General features: G+C 54.8%; 13 non-coding genes across 13 annotated transcripts; all 13 read right to left on the minus strand.

Moving 5' to 3' along the window:
- Nucleotides 1-203: 203 nt before the first annotated feature.
- Nucleotides 204-322, minus strand: LOC126155526 (5S ribosomal RNA). Its single transcript, XR_007532983.1, has one exon. It is a non-coding gene; the product is annotated as a 5S ribosomal RNA (ribosomal RNA).
- Nucleotides 323-1,176: 854 nt separating this feature from the next.
- On the minus strand, nt 1,177-1,296 carry LOC126155362 (5S ribosomal RNA). The gene has a single exon (XR_007532860.1). It is a non-coding gene; the product is annotated as a 5S ribosomal RNA (ribosomal RNA).
- Nucleotides 1,297-2,148: 852 nt separating this feature from the next.
- On the minus strand, nt 2,149-2,267 carry LOC126155527 (5S ribosomal RNA). Its single transcript, XR_007532984.1, has one exon. It is a non-coding gene; the product is annotated as a 5S ribosomal RNA (ribosomal RNA).
- Nucleotides 2,268-3,124: 857 nt separating this feature from the next.
- LOC126155528 (5S ribosomal RNA) lies at nt 3,125-3,243 on the minus strand. The gene has a single exon (XR_007532985.1). It is a non-coding gene; the product is annotated as a 5S ribosomal RNA (ribosomal RNA).
- An 855-nt stretch (nt 3,244-4,098) lies between these two features.
- Nucleotides 4,099-4,218, minus strand: LOC126155364 (5S ribosomal RNA). The gene has a single exon (XR_007532862.1). It is a non-coding gene; the product is annotated as a 5S ribosomal RNA (ribosomal RNA).
- An 867-nt stretch (nt 4,219-5,085) lies between these two features.
- Nucleotides 5,086-5,204, minus strand: LOC126155530 (5S ribosomal RNA). Its single transcript, XR_007532986.1, has one exon. It is a non-coding gene; the product is annotated as a 5S ribosomal RNA (ribosomal RNA).
- Nucleotides 5,205-6,065: 861 nt separating this feature from the next.
- LOC126155365 (5S ribosomal RNA) lies at nt 6,066-6,185 on the minus strand. The gene has a single exon (XR_007532863.1). It is a non-coding gene; the product is annotated as a 5S ribosomal RNA (ribosomal RNA).
- Nucleotides 6,186-7,046: 861 nt separating this feature from the next.
- LOC126155366 (5S ribosomal RNA) lies at nt 7,047-7,166 on the minus strand. The gene has a single exon (XR_007532864.1). It is a non-coding gene; the product is annotated as a 5S ribosomal RNA (ribosomal RNA).
- An 858-nt stretch (nt 7,167-8,024) lies between these two features.
- On the minus strand, nt 8,025-8,143 carry LOC126155531 (5S ribosomal RNA). The gene has a single exon (XR_007532987.1). It is a non-coding gene; the product is annotated as a 5S ribosomal RNA (ribosomal RNA).
- An 856-nt stretch (nt 8,144-8,999) lies between these two features.
- LOC126155367 (5S ribosomal RNA) lies at nt 9,000-9,119 on the minus strand. The gene has a single exon (XR_007532865.1). It is a non-coding gene; the product is annotated as a 5S ribosomal RNA (ribosomal RNA).
- Nucleotides 9,120-9,977: 858 nt separating this feature from the next.
- On the minus strand, nt 9,978-10,096 carry LOC126155532 (5S ribosomal RNA). Its single transcript, XR_007532988.1, has one exon. It is a non-coding gene; the product is annotated as a 5S ribosomal RNA (ribosomal RNA).
- An 853-nt stretch (nt 10,097-10,949) lies between these two features.
- On the minus strand, nt 10,950-11,068 carry LOC126155533 (5S ribosomal RNA). Its single transcript, XR_007532989.1, has one exon. It is a non-coding gene; the product is annotated as a 5S ribosomal RNA (ribosomal RNA).
- An 856-nt stretch (nt 11,069-11,924) lies between these two features.
- LOC126155369 (5S ribosomal RNA) lies at nt 11,925-12,044 on the minus strand. The gene has a single exon (XR_007532866.1). It is a non-coding gene; the product is annotated as a 5S ribosomal RNA (ribosomal RNA).
- Nucleotides 12,045-12,348: the final 304 nt, after the last annotated feature.

Raw genomic sequence — 12,348 nt, forward strand, 5'->3', positions numbered from 1 at the left:
CACCTGCCGATTCGTACTGTTTTGTCGTTTTCAAAGTCTTCTTGGCAAACTTGGTTAGCACATTCTCCCTCAAACTGAGTTAATTACTGCATTTTCGTACCATTACAGTAGTTTAAAAGGCTTAAGGAAGCATCTTTGTCACAACAGAAAGGTAGTTTGAAAATTGGGCTGGCGACATTACAAAAAAAAAAAAACAGGAAGGGAGCCAACAGCACCCGGGTTTCCCAGGCGGTCACCCATCCAAGTACTAGCCGGGCCCGATGATGCTTAACTTCGGTGATCGGACGAGAACCGGTGTATTCATCATGGTATGGCCGTTGGCGCTCATCTAATGTAGCAGCACGGCAGAATTCGCGTTCGGCTTTTCTCCCAACACACAAAATGTTAGTTTTCGGCCGCATTTGACGAAAGCGCTTCCTTCCGCAACCGCCAGTTCCTCGAGGACGGCGCGGGGAGGCGCGCCCGGCGTCCCAGCAGAGTGACGGCCGAATTGGCGGGCGCACCGCCGCGTGTGTGAGACGCACTGCTGCTCGTTGCACCCCCTGTCATTCGCTGGGCGCGTTCAGCCTTCGACACTAGCGGAGGACGCATCTTGTCCCTGATGTTCAGCGGAGGGCCTGTGCGGGGTGTGGCAGTGTCGTGCTGGAAGGCCCACTGGTAGCGATGTGGGCTTCCTCGCCTCGCCTCGCCACGCCTCGCCTCGCCTCACACCAGGTGTCTGCGGTGTTTGCAGTGCATTCGCACCATTCCTATCCCTGTCCCTGCCCCCGTCCCGACTTGCCCCGACTTTGCTCGACTGCCGCTCGCTGCCGCTCGGGTCGTGGTCCATATGACAGCGCAAGCACGACAAACGTCTGCGGGACGAGACGAGACGAGACGAGACGAGACGACTAAGGAATAAATTCGTGGTTACAAATCAAATTTGGAACTCTACATTCCTACACAACAATAGGCGGTGACGTATTTCAGAAATCACCTGCCAATTCGTACTGTTTTGTCGTTTTCAAAGTCTTCTTGGCAAACTTGGTTAGCACATTCTCCCTCAAACTGAGTTAATTACTGAATTTTCGTACCATTACAGTAGTTTAAAAGGCTTAAGTAAGCATCTTTGTCACAACAGAAACGTAGTTTGAAAATTGGGCTGGCAACATAACAAAAAAAAAAAAACGGGAAGGGAGCCAACAGCACCCGGGTTGACCCAGGCGGTCACCTATCCAAGTACTAGCCGGGCCCGATGACGCTTAACTTCGGTGATCGGACGAGAACCGGTGTATTCATCATGGTATGGCCGTTGGCGCTCATCTAATGTAGCAGCACGGCAGAATTCGCGTTCGGCTTTTCTCCCAACACACAAAATGTTAGTTTTCAGCCGCATTTGACGAAAGCGCTTCCTTCCGCAATCGCCAGTTCCTCGAGGACGGCGCGGGGAGGCGCGCCCGGCGTCCCAGCAGAGTGACGGCCGAATTGGCGGGCGCACCGCCGCGTGTGTGAGACGCACTGCTGCTCGTTGCACCCCCTGTCATTCGCTGGGCGCGTGTAGCCTTCGACACTAGCGGAGGACGCATCTTGTCCCTGGTGTTCAGCGGAGGGCCTGTGCGGGGTGTGGCAGTGTCGTGCTGGAGGGCCCACTGGTAGCGATGTGGGCTTCCTCGCCTCGCCTCGCCTCGCCTCGCCTCGCCTCATCTCACACCAGGTGTCTGCGTAGTTTGCAGTGCATTCGCACCATTCCTATCCCTGTCCCTGTCCCCGTCCCGACTTGTCCCGACTTTGCTCGACTGCCGCTCGCTGCCGCTCGGGTCGTGGCCCATATGACAGCGCAAGCACGACAAACGTCTGCGGGACGAGACGAGACGAGACGAGACGACTAAGGAATAAATTCGTGGTTACAAATCAAATTTGGAACTCTACACTCCTACACAACAATAGGCGGTGACGTATTTCAGAAATCACCTGCCGATTCGTACTGTTTTGTCGTTTTCAAAGTCTTCTTGGCAAACTTGGTTAGCACATTCTCCCTCAAACTGAGTTAATTACTGCATTTTCGTACCATTACAGTAGTTTAAAAGGCTTAAGGAAGCATCTTTGTCACAACAGAAAGGTAGTTTGAAAATTGGGCTGGCGACATTACAAAAAAAAAAACAGGAAGGGAGCCAACAGCACCCGGGTTTCCCAGGCGGTCACCCATCCAAGTACTAGCCGGGCCCGATGATGCTTAACTTCGGTGATCGGACGAGAACCGGTGTATTCATCATGGTATGGCCGTTGGCGCTCATCTAATGTAGCAGCACGGCAGAATTCGCGTTCGGCTTTTCTCCCAACACACAAAATGTTAGTTTTCGGCCGCATTTGACGAAAGCGCTTCCTTCCGCAACCGCCAGTTCCTCGAGGACGGCGCGGGGAGGCGCGCCCGGCGTCCCAGCAGAGTGACGGCCGAATTGGCGGGCGCACCGCCGCGTGTGTGAGACGCACTGCTGCTCGTTGCACCCCCTGTCATTCGCTGGGCGCGTGTAGCCTTCGACACTAGCGGAGGACGCATCTTGTCCCTGGTGTTCAGCGGAGGGCCTGTGCGGGGTGTGGCAGTGTCGTGCTGGAGGGCCCACTGGTAGCGATGTGGGCTTCCTCGCCTCGCCTCGCCTCGCCCCGCCTCGCCTCTTCTCACACCAGGTGTCTGCGTAGTTTGCAGTGCATTCGCACCATTCCTATCCCTGTCCCTGTCCCCGTCCCAACTTGTCCCGACTTTGCTCGACTGCCGCTCGCTGCCGCTCGGGTCGTGGTCCATATGACAGCGCAAGCACGACAAACGTCTGCGGGACGAGACGAGACGAGACGAGACGACTAAGGAATAAATTCGTGGTTACAAATCAAATTTGGAACTCTACATTCCTACACAACAATAGGCGGTGACGTATTTCAGAAATCACCTGCCGATTCGTACTGTTTTGTCGTTTTCAAAGTCTTCTTGGCAAACTTGGTTAGCACATTCTCCCTCAAACTGAGTTAATTACTGCATTTTCGTACCATTACAGTAGTTTAAAAGGCTTAAGGAAGCATCTTTGTCACAACAGAAAGGTAGTTTGAAAATTGGGCTGGCGACATTACAAAAAAAAAAAAAAAACAGGAAGGGAGCCAACAGCACCCGGGTTTCCCAGGCGGTCACCCATCCAAGTACTAGCCGGGCCCGATGATGCTTAACTTCGGTGATCGGACGAGAACCGGTGTATTCATCATGGTATGGCCGTTGGCGCTCATCTAATGTAGCAGCACGGCAGAATTCGCGTTCGGCTTTTCTCCCAACACACAAAATGTTAGTTTTCGGCCGCATTTGAGGAAAGCGCTTCCTTCCGCAACCGCCAGTTCCTCGAGGACGGCGCGGGGAGGCGCGCCCGGCGTCCCAGCAGAGTGACGGCCGAATTGGCGGGCGCACCGCCGCGTGTGTGAGACGCACTGCTGCTCGTTGCACCCCCTGTCATTCGCTGGGCGCGTTCAGCCTTCGACACTAGCGGAGGACGCATCTTGTCCCTGATGTTCAGCGGAGGGCCTGTGCGGGGTGTGGCAGTGTCGTGCTGGAAGGCCCACTGGTAGCGATGTGGGCTTCCTCGCCTCGCCTCGCCACGCCTCGCCTCGCCTCACACCAGGTGTCTGCGGTGTTTGCAGTGCATTCGCACCATTCCTATCCCTGTCCCTGCCCCCGTCCCGACTTGTCCCGACTTTGCTCGACTGCCGCTCGCTGCCGCTCGGGTCGTGGTCCATATGACAGCGCAAGCACGACAAACGTCTGCGGGACGAGACGAGACGAGACGAGACGAGACGACTAAGGAATAAATTCGTGGTTACAAATCAAATTTGGAACTCTACATTCCTACACAACAATAGGCGGTGACGTATTTCAGAAATCACCTGCCAATTCGTACTGTTTTGTCGTTTTCAAAGTCTTCTTGGCAAACTTGGTTAGCACATTCTCCCTCAAACTGAGTTAATTACTGCATTTTCGTACCATTACAGTAGTTTAAAAGGCTTAAGTAAGCATCTTTGTCACAACAGAAACGTAGTTTGAAAATTGGGCTGGCAACATAACAAAAAAAAAAAAAACGGGAAGGGAGCCAACAGCACCCGGGTTGACCCAGGCGGTCACCTATCCAAGTACTAGCCGGGCCCGATGACGCTTAACTTCGGTGATCGGACGAGAACCGGTGTATTCATCATGGTATGGCCGTTGGCGCTCATCTAATGTAGCAGCACGGCAGAATTCGCGTTCGGCTTTTCTCCCAACACACAAAATGTTAGTTTTCAGCCGCATTTGACGAAAGCGCTTCCTTCCGCAATCGCCAGTTCCTCGAGGACGGCGCGGGGAGGCGCGCCCGGCGTCCCAGCAGAGTGACGGCCGAATTGGCGGGCGCACCGCCGCGTGTGTGAGACGCACTGCTGCTCGTTGCACCCCCTGTCATTCGCTGGGCGCGTGTAGCCTTCGACACTAGCGGAGGACGCATCTTGTCCCTGGTGTTCAGCGGAGGGCCTGTGCGGGGTGTGGCAGTGTCGTGCTGGAGGGCCCACTGGTAGCGATGTGGGCTTCCTCGCCTCGCTTCGCCTCGCCTCGCCTCGCCTCTTCTCACACCAGGTGTCTGCGTAGTTTGCAGTGCATTCGCACCATTCCTATCCCTGTCCCTGCCCCCGTCCCGACTTGTCCCGACTTTGCTCGACTGCCGCTCGCTGCCGCTCGGGTCGTAGTCCATATGACAGCGCAAGCACGACAAACGTCTGCGGGACGAGACGAGACGAGACGAGACGAGACGAGACGAGACGACTAAGGAACAAATTCGTGGTTACAAATCAAATTTGGAACTCTACACTCCTACACAACAATAGGCGGTGACGTATTTCAGAAATCACCTGCCGATTCGTACTGTTTTGTCGTTTTCAAAGTCTTCTTGGCAAACTTGGTTAGCACATTCTCCCTCAAACTGAGTTAATTACTGCATTTTCGTACCATTACAGTAGTTTAAAAGGCTTAAGGAAGCATCTTTGTCACAACAGAAAGGTAGTTTGAAAATTGGGCTGGCGACATTACAAAAAAAAAAACAGGAAGGGAGCCAACAGCACCCGGGTTTCCCAGGCGGTCACCCATCCAAGTACTAGCCGGGCCCGATGATGCTTAACTTCGGTGATCGGACGAGAACCGGTGTATTCATCATGGTATGGCCGTTGGCGCTCAGCTAATGTAGCAGCACGGCAGAATTCGCGTTCGGCTTTTCTCCCAACACACAAAATGTTAGTTTTCGGCCGCATTTGACGAAAGCGCTTCCTTCCGCAACCGCCAGTTCCTCGAGGACGGCGCGGGGAGGCGCGCCCGGCGTCCCAGCAGAGTGACGGCCGAATTGGCGGGCGCACCGCCGCGTGTGTGAGACGCACTGCTGCTCGTTGCACCCCCTGTCATTCGCTGGGCGCGTGTAGCCTTCGACACTAGCGGAGGACGCATCTTGTCCCTGGTGTTCAGCGGAGGGCCTGTGCGGGGTGTGGCAGTGTCGTGCTGGAGGGCCCACTGGTAGCGATGTGGGCTTCCTCGCCTCGCCTCGCCTCGCCTCGCCTCGCCTCATCTCACACCAGGTGTCTGCGTAGTTTGCAGTGCATTCGCACCATTCCTATCCCTGTCCCTGCCCCCGTCCCGACTTGTCCCGACTTTGCTCGACTGCCGCTCGCTGCCGCTCGGGTCGTGGTCCATATGACAGCGCAAGCACGACAAACGTCTGCGGGACGAGACGAGACGAGACGAGACGAGACGACTAAGGAATAAATTCGTGGTTACAAATCAAATTTGGAACTCTACATTCCTACACAACAATAGGCGGTGACGTATTTCAGAAATCACCTGCCGATTCGTACTGTTTTGTCGTTTTCAAAGTCTTCTTGGCAAACTTGGTTAGCACATTCTCCCTCAAACTGAGTTAATTACTGCATTTTCGTACCATTACAGTAGTTTAAAAGGCTTAAGTAAGCATCTTTGTCACAACAGAAACGTAGTTTGAAAATTGGGCTGGCAACATAACAAAAAAAAAAAAAAACGGGAAGGGAGCCAACAGCACCCGGGTTGACCCAGGCGGTCACCTATCCAAGTACTAGCCGGGCCCGATGACGCTTAACTTCGGTGATCGGACGAGAACCGGTGTATTCATCATGGTATGGCCGTTGGCGCTCATCTAATGTAGCAGCACGGCAGAATTCGCGTTCGGCTTTTCTCCCAACACACAAAATGTTAGTTTTCAGCCGCATTTGACGAAAGCGCTTCCTTCCGCAATCGCCAGTTCCTCGAGGACGGCGCGGGGAGGCGCGCCCGGCGTCCCAGCAGAGTGACGGCCGAATTGGCGGGCGCACCGCCGCGTGTGTGAGACGCACTGCTGCTCGTTGCACCCCCTGTCATTCGCTGGGCGCGTGTAGCCTTCGACACTAGCGGAGGACGCATCTTGTCCCTGGTGTTCAGCGGAGGGCCTGTGCGGGGTGTGGCAGTGTCGTGCTGGAGGGCCCACTGGTAGCGATGTGGGCTTCCTCGCCTCGCTTCGCCTCGCCTCGCCTCGCCTCTTCTCACACCAGGTGTCTGCGTAGTTTGCAGTGCATTCGCACCATTCCTATCCCTGTCCCTGCCCCCGTCCCGACTTGTCCCGACTTTGCTCGACTGCCGCTCGCTGCCGCTCGGGTCGTAGTCCATATGACAGCGCAAGCACGACAAACGTCTGCGGGACGAGACGAGACGAGACGAGACGAGACGACTAAGGAACAAATTCGTGGTTACAAATCAAATTTGGAACTCTACACTCCTACACAACAATAGGCGGTGACGTATTTCAGAAATCACCTGCCGATTCGTACTGTTTTGTCGTTTTCAAAGTCTTCTTGGCAAACTTGGTTAGCACATTCTCCCTCAAACTGAGTTAATTACTGCATTTTCGTACCATTACAGTAGTTTAAAAGGCTTAAGGAAGCATCTTTGTCACAACAGAAAGGTAGTTTGAAAATTGGGCTGGCGACATTACAAAAAAAAAAAAAAACGGGAAGGGAGCCAACAGCACCCGGGTTGACCCAGGCGGTCACCTATCCAAGTACTAGCCGGGCCCGATGACGCTTAACTTCGGTGATCGGACGAGAACCGGTGTATTCATCATGGTATGGCCGTTGGCGTTCATCTAATGTAGCAGCACGGCAGAATTCGCGTTCGGCTTTTCTCCCAACACACAAAATGTTAGTTTTCAGCCGCATTTGACGAAAGCGCTTCCTTCCGCAATCGCCAGTTCCTCGAGGACGGCGCGGGGAGGCGCGCCCGGCGTCCCAGCAGAGTGACGGCCGAATTGGCGGGCGCACCGCCGCGTGTGTGAGACGCACTGCTGCTCGTTGCACCCCCTGTCATTCGCTGGGCGCGTGTAGCCTTCGACACTAGCGGAGGACGCATCTTGTCCCTGGTGTTCAGCGGAGGGCCTGTGCGGGGTGTGGCAGTGTCGTGCTGGAGGGCCCACTGGTAGCGATGTGGGCTTCCTCGCCTCGCTTCGCCTCGCCTCGCCTCGCCTCTTCTCACACCAGGTGTCTGCGTAGTTTGCAGTGCATTCGCACCATTCCTATCCCTGTCCCTGCCCCCGTCCCGACTTGTCCCGACTTTGCTCGACTGCCGCTCGCTGCCGCTCGGGTCGTAGTCCATATGACAGCGCAAGCACGACAAACGTCTGCGGGACGAGACGAGACGAGACGAGACGAGACGACTAAGGAACAAATTCGTGGTTACAAATCAAATTTGGAACTCTACACTCCTACACAACAATAGGCGGTGACGTATTTCAGAAATCACCTGCCGATTCGTACTGTTTTGTCGTTTTCAAAGTCTTCTTGGCAAACTTGGTTAGCACATTCTCCCTCAAACTGAGTTAATTACTGCATTTTCGTACCATTACAGTAGTTTAAAAGGCTTAAGGAAGCATCTTTGTCACAACAGAAAGGTAGTTTGAAAATTGGGCTGGCGACATTACAAAAAAAAAAAACAGGAAGGGAGCCAACAGCACCCGGGTTTCCCAGGCGGTCACCCATCCAAGTACTAGCCGGGCCCGATGATGCTTAACTTCGGTGATCGGACGAGAACCGGTGTATTCATCATGGTATGGCCGTTGGCGCTCAGCTAATGTAGCAGCACGGCAGAATTCGCGTTCGGCTTTTCTCCCAACACACAAAATGTTAGTTTTCGGCCGCATTTGACGAAAGCGCTTCCTTCCGCAACCGCCAGTTCCTCGAGGACGGCGCGGGGAGGCGCGCCCGGCGTCCCAGCAGAGTGACGGCCGAATTGGCGGGCGCACCGCCGCGTGTGTGAGACGCATTGCTGCTCGTTGCACCCCCTGTCATTCGCTGGGCGCGTGTAGCCTTCGACACTAGCGGAGGACGCATCTTGTCCCTGGTGTTCAGCGGAGGGCCTGTGCGGGGTGTGGCAGTGTCGTGCTGGAGGGCCCACTGGTAGCGATGTGGGCTTCCTCGCCTCGCCTCGCCTCGCCTCGCCTCGCCTCATCTCACACCAGGTGTCTGCGTAGTTTGCAGTGCATTCGCACCATTCCTATCCCTGTCCCTGTCCCCGTCCCGACTTGTCCCGACTTTGCTCGACTGCCGCTCGCTGCCGCTCGGGTCGTGGTCCATATGACAGCGCAAGCACGACAAACGTCTGCGGGACGAGACGAGACGAGACGAGACGACTAAGGAATAAATTCGTGGTTACAAATCAAATTAGGAACTCTACATTCCTACACAACAATAGGCGGTGACGTATTTCAGAAATCACCTGCCGATTCGTACTGTTTTGTCGTTTTCAAAGTCTTCTTGGCAAACTTGGTTAGCACATTCTCCCTCAAACTGAGTTAATTACTGCATTTTCGTACCATTACAGTAGTTTAAAAGGCTTAAGGAAGCATCTTTGTCACAACAGAAAGGTAGTTTGAAAATTGGGCTGGCGACATTACAAAAAAAAAAAAAAACGGGAAGGGAGCCAACAGCACCCGGGTTGACCCAGGCGGTCACCTATCCAAGTACTAGCCGGGCCCGATGACGCTTAACTTCGGTGATCGGACGAGAACCGGTGTATTCATCATGGTATGGCCGTTGGCGTTCATCTAATGTAGCAGCACGGCAGAATTCGCGTTCGGCTTTTCTCCCAACACACAAAATGTTAGTTTTCAGCCGCATTTGACGAAAGCGCTTCCTTCCGCAATCGCCAGTTCCTCGAGGACGGCGCGGGGAGGCGCGCCCGGCGTCCCAGCAGAGTGACGGCCGAATTGGCGGGCGCACCGCCGCGTGTGTGAGACGCACTGCTGCTCGTTGCACCCCCTGTCATTCGCTGGGCGCGTGTAGCCTTCGACACTAGCGGAGGACGCATCTTGTCCCTGGTGTTCAGCGGAGGGCCTGTGCGGGGTGTGGCAGTGTCGTGCTGGAGGGCCCACTGGTAGCGATGTGGGCTTCCTCGCCTCGCTTCGCCTCGCCTCGCCTCGCCTCTTCTCACACCAGGTGTCTGCGTAGTTTGCAGTGCATTCGCACCATTCCTATCCCTGTCCCTGCCCCCGTCCCGACTTGTCCCGACTTTGCTCGACTGCCGCTCGCTGCCGCTCGGGTCGTAGTCCATATGACAGCGCAAGCACGACAAACGTCTGCGGGACGAGACGAGACGAGACGAGACGAGACGACTAAGGAACAAATTCGTGGTTACAAATCAAATTTGGAACTCTACACTCCTACACAACAATAGGCGGTGACGTATTTCAGAAATCACCTGCCGATTCGTACTGTTTTGTCGTTTTCAAAGTCTTCTTGGCAAACTTGGTTAGCACATTCTCCCTCAAACTGAGTTAATTACTGCATTTTCGTACCATTACAGTAGTTTAAAAGGCTTAAGGAAGCATCTTTGTCACAACAGAAAGGTAGTTTGAAAATTGGGCTGGCGACATTACAAAAAAAAAAAACAGGAAGGGAGCCAACAGCACCCGGGTTTCCCAGGCGGTCACCCATCCAAGTACTAGCCGGGCCCGATGATGCTTAACTTCGGTGATCGGACGAGAACCGGTGTATTCATCATGGTATGGCCGTTGGCGCTCAGCTAATGTAGCAGCACGGCAGAATTCGCGTTCGGCTTTTCTCCCAACACACAAAATGTTAGTTTTCGGCCGCATTTGACGAAAGCGCTTCCTTCCGCAACCGCCAGTTCCTCGAGGACGGCGCGGGGAGGCGCGCCCGGCGTCCCAGCAGAGTGACGGCCGAATTGGCGGGCGCACCGCCGCGTGTGTGAGACGCACTGCTGCTCGTTGCACCCCCTGTCATTCGCTGGGCGCGTGTAGCCTTCGACACTAGCGGAGGACGCATCTTGTCCCTGGTGTTCAGCGGAGGGCCTGTGCGGGGTGTGGCAGTGTCGTGCTGGAGGGCCCACTGGTAGCGATGTGGGCTTCCTCGCCTCGCCTCGCCTCGCCTCGCCTCGCCTCATCTCACACCAGGTGTCTGCGTAGTTTGCAGTGCATTCGCACCATTCCTATCCCTGTCCCTGTCCCCGTCCCGACTTGTCCCGACTTTGCTCGACTGCCGCTCGCTGCCGCTCGGGTCGTGGTCCATATGACAGCGCAAGCACGACAAACGTCTGCGGGACGAGACGAGACGAGACGAGACGACTAAGGAATAAATTCGTGGTTACAAATCAAATTAGGAACTCTACATTCCTACACAACAATAGGCGGTGACGTATTTCAGAAATCACCTGCCGATTCGTACTGTTTTGTCGTTTTCAAAGTCTTCTTGGCAAACTTGGTTAGCACATTCTCCCTCAAACTGAGTTAATTACTGCATTTTCGTACCATTACAGTAGTTTAAAAGGCTTAAGGAAGCATCTTTGTCACAACAGAAAGGTAGTTTGAAAATTGGGCTGGCGACATTACAAAAAAAAAAAACAGGAAGGGAGCCAACAGCACCCGGGTTTCCCAGGCGGTCACCCATCCAAGTACTAGCCGGGCCCGATGATGCTTAACTTCGGTGATCGGACGAGAACCGGTGTATTCATCATGGTATGGCCGTTGGCGCTCAGCTAATGTAGCAGCACGGCAGAATTCGCGTTCGGCTTTTCTCCCAACACACAAAATGTTAGTTTTCGGCCGCATTTGACGAAAGCGCTTCCTTCCGCAACCGCCAGTTCCTCGAGGACGGCGCGGGGAGGCGCGCCCGGCGTCCCAGCAGAGTGACGGCCGAATTGGCGGGCGCACCGCCGCGTGTGTGAGACGCATTGCTGCTCGTTGCACCCCCTGTCATTCGCTGGGCGCGTGTAGCCTTCGACACTAGCGGAGGACGCATCTTGTCCCTGGTGTTCAGCGGAGGGCCTGTGCGGGGTGTGGCAGTGTCGTGCTGGAGGGCCCACTGGTAGCGATGTGGGCTTCCTCGCCTCGCCTCGCCTCGCCTCGCCTCGCCTCATCTCACACCAGGTGTCTGCGTAGTTTGCAGTGCATTCGCACCATTCCTATCCCTGTCCCTGTCCCCGTCCCGACTTGTCCCGACTTTGCTCGACTGCCGCTCGCTGCCGCTCGGGTCGTGGTCCATATGACAGCGCAAGCACGACAAACGTCTGCGGGACGAGACGAGACGAGACGAGACGACTAAGGAATAAATTCGTGGTTACAAATCAAATTAGGAACTCTACATTCCTACACAACAATAGGCGGTGACGTATTTCAGAAATCACCTGCCGATTCGTACTGTTTTGTCGTTTTCAAAGTCTTCTTGGCAAACTTGGTTAGCACATTCTCCCTCAAACTGAGTTAATTACTGCATTTTCGTACCATTACAGTAGTTTAAAAGGCTTAAGGAAGCATCTTTGTCACAACAGAAAGGTAGTTTGAAAATTGGGCTGGCGACATTACAAAAAAAAAAAAAAACGGGAAGGGAGCCAACAGCACCCGGGTTGACCCAGGCGGTCACCTATCCAAGTACTAGCCGGGCCCGATGACGCTTAACTTCGGTGATCGGACGAGAACCGGTGTATTCATCATGGTATGGCCGTTGGCGTTCATCTAATGTAGCAGCACGGCAGAATTCGCGTTCGGCTTTTCTCCCAACACACAAAATGTTAGTTTTCAGCCGCATTTGACGAAAGCGCTTCCTTCCGCAATCGCCAGTTCCTCGAGGACGGCGCGGGGAGGCGCGCCCGGCGTCCCAGCAGAGTGACGGCCGAATTGGCGGGCGCACCGCCGCGTGTGTGAGACGCACTGCTGCTCGTTGCACCCCCTGTCATTCGCTGGGCGCGTGTAGCCTTCGACACTAGCGGAGGACGCATCTTGTCCCTGGTGTTCAGCGGAGGGCCTGTGCGGG

Source organism: Schistocerca cancellata, unplaced genomic scaffold, assembly GCF_023864275.1.
Source record: "Schistocerca cancellata isolate TAMUIC-IGC-003103 unplaced genomic scaffold, iqSchCanc2.1 HiC_scaffold_1100, whole genome shotgun sequence".
Classification (NCBI taxonomy): domain Eukaryota; kingdom Metazoa; phylum Arthropoda; class Insecta; order Orthoptera; family Acrididae; genus Schistocerca; species Schistocerca cancellata.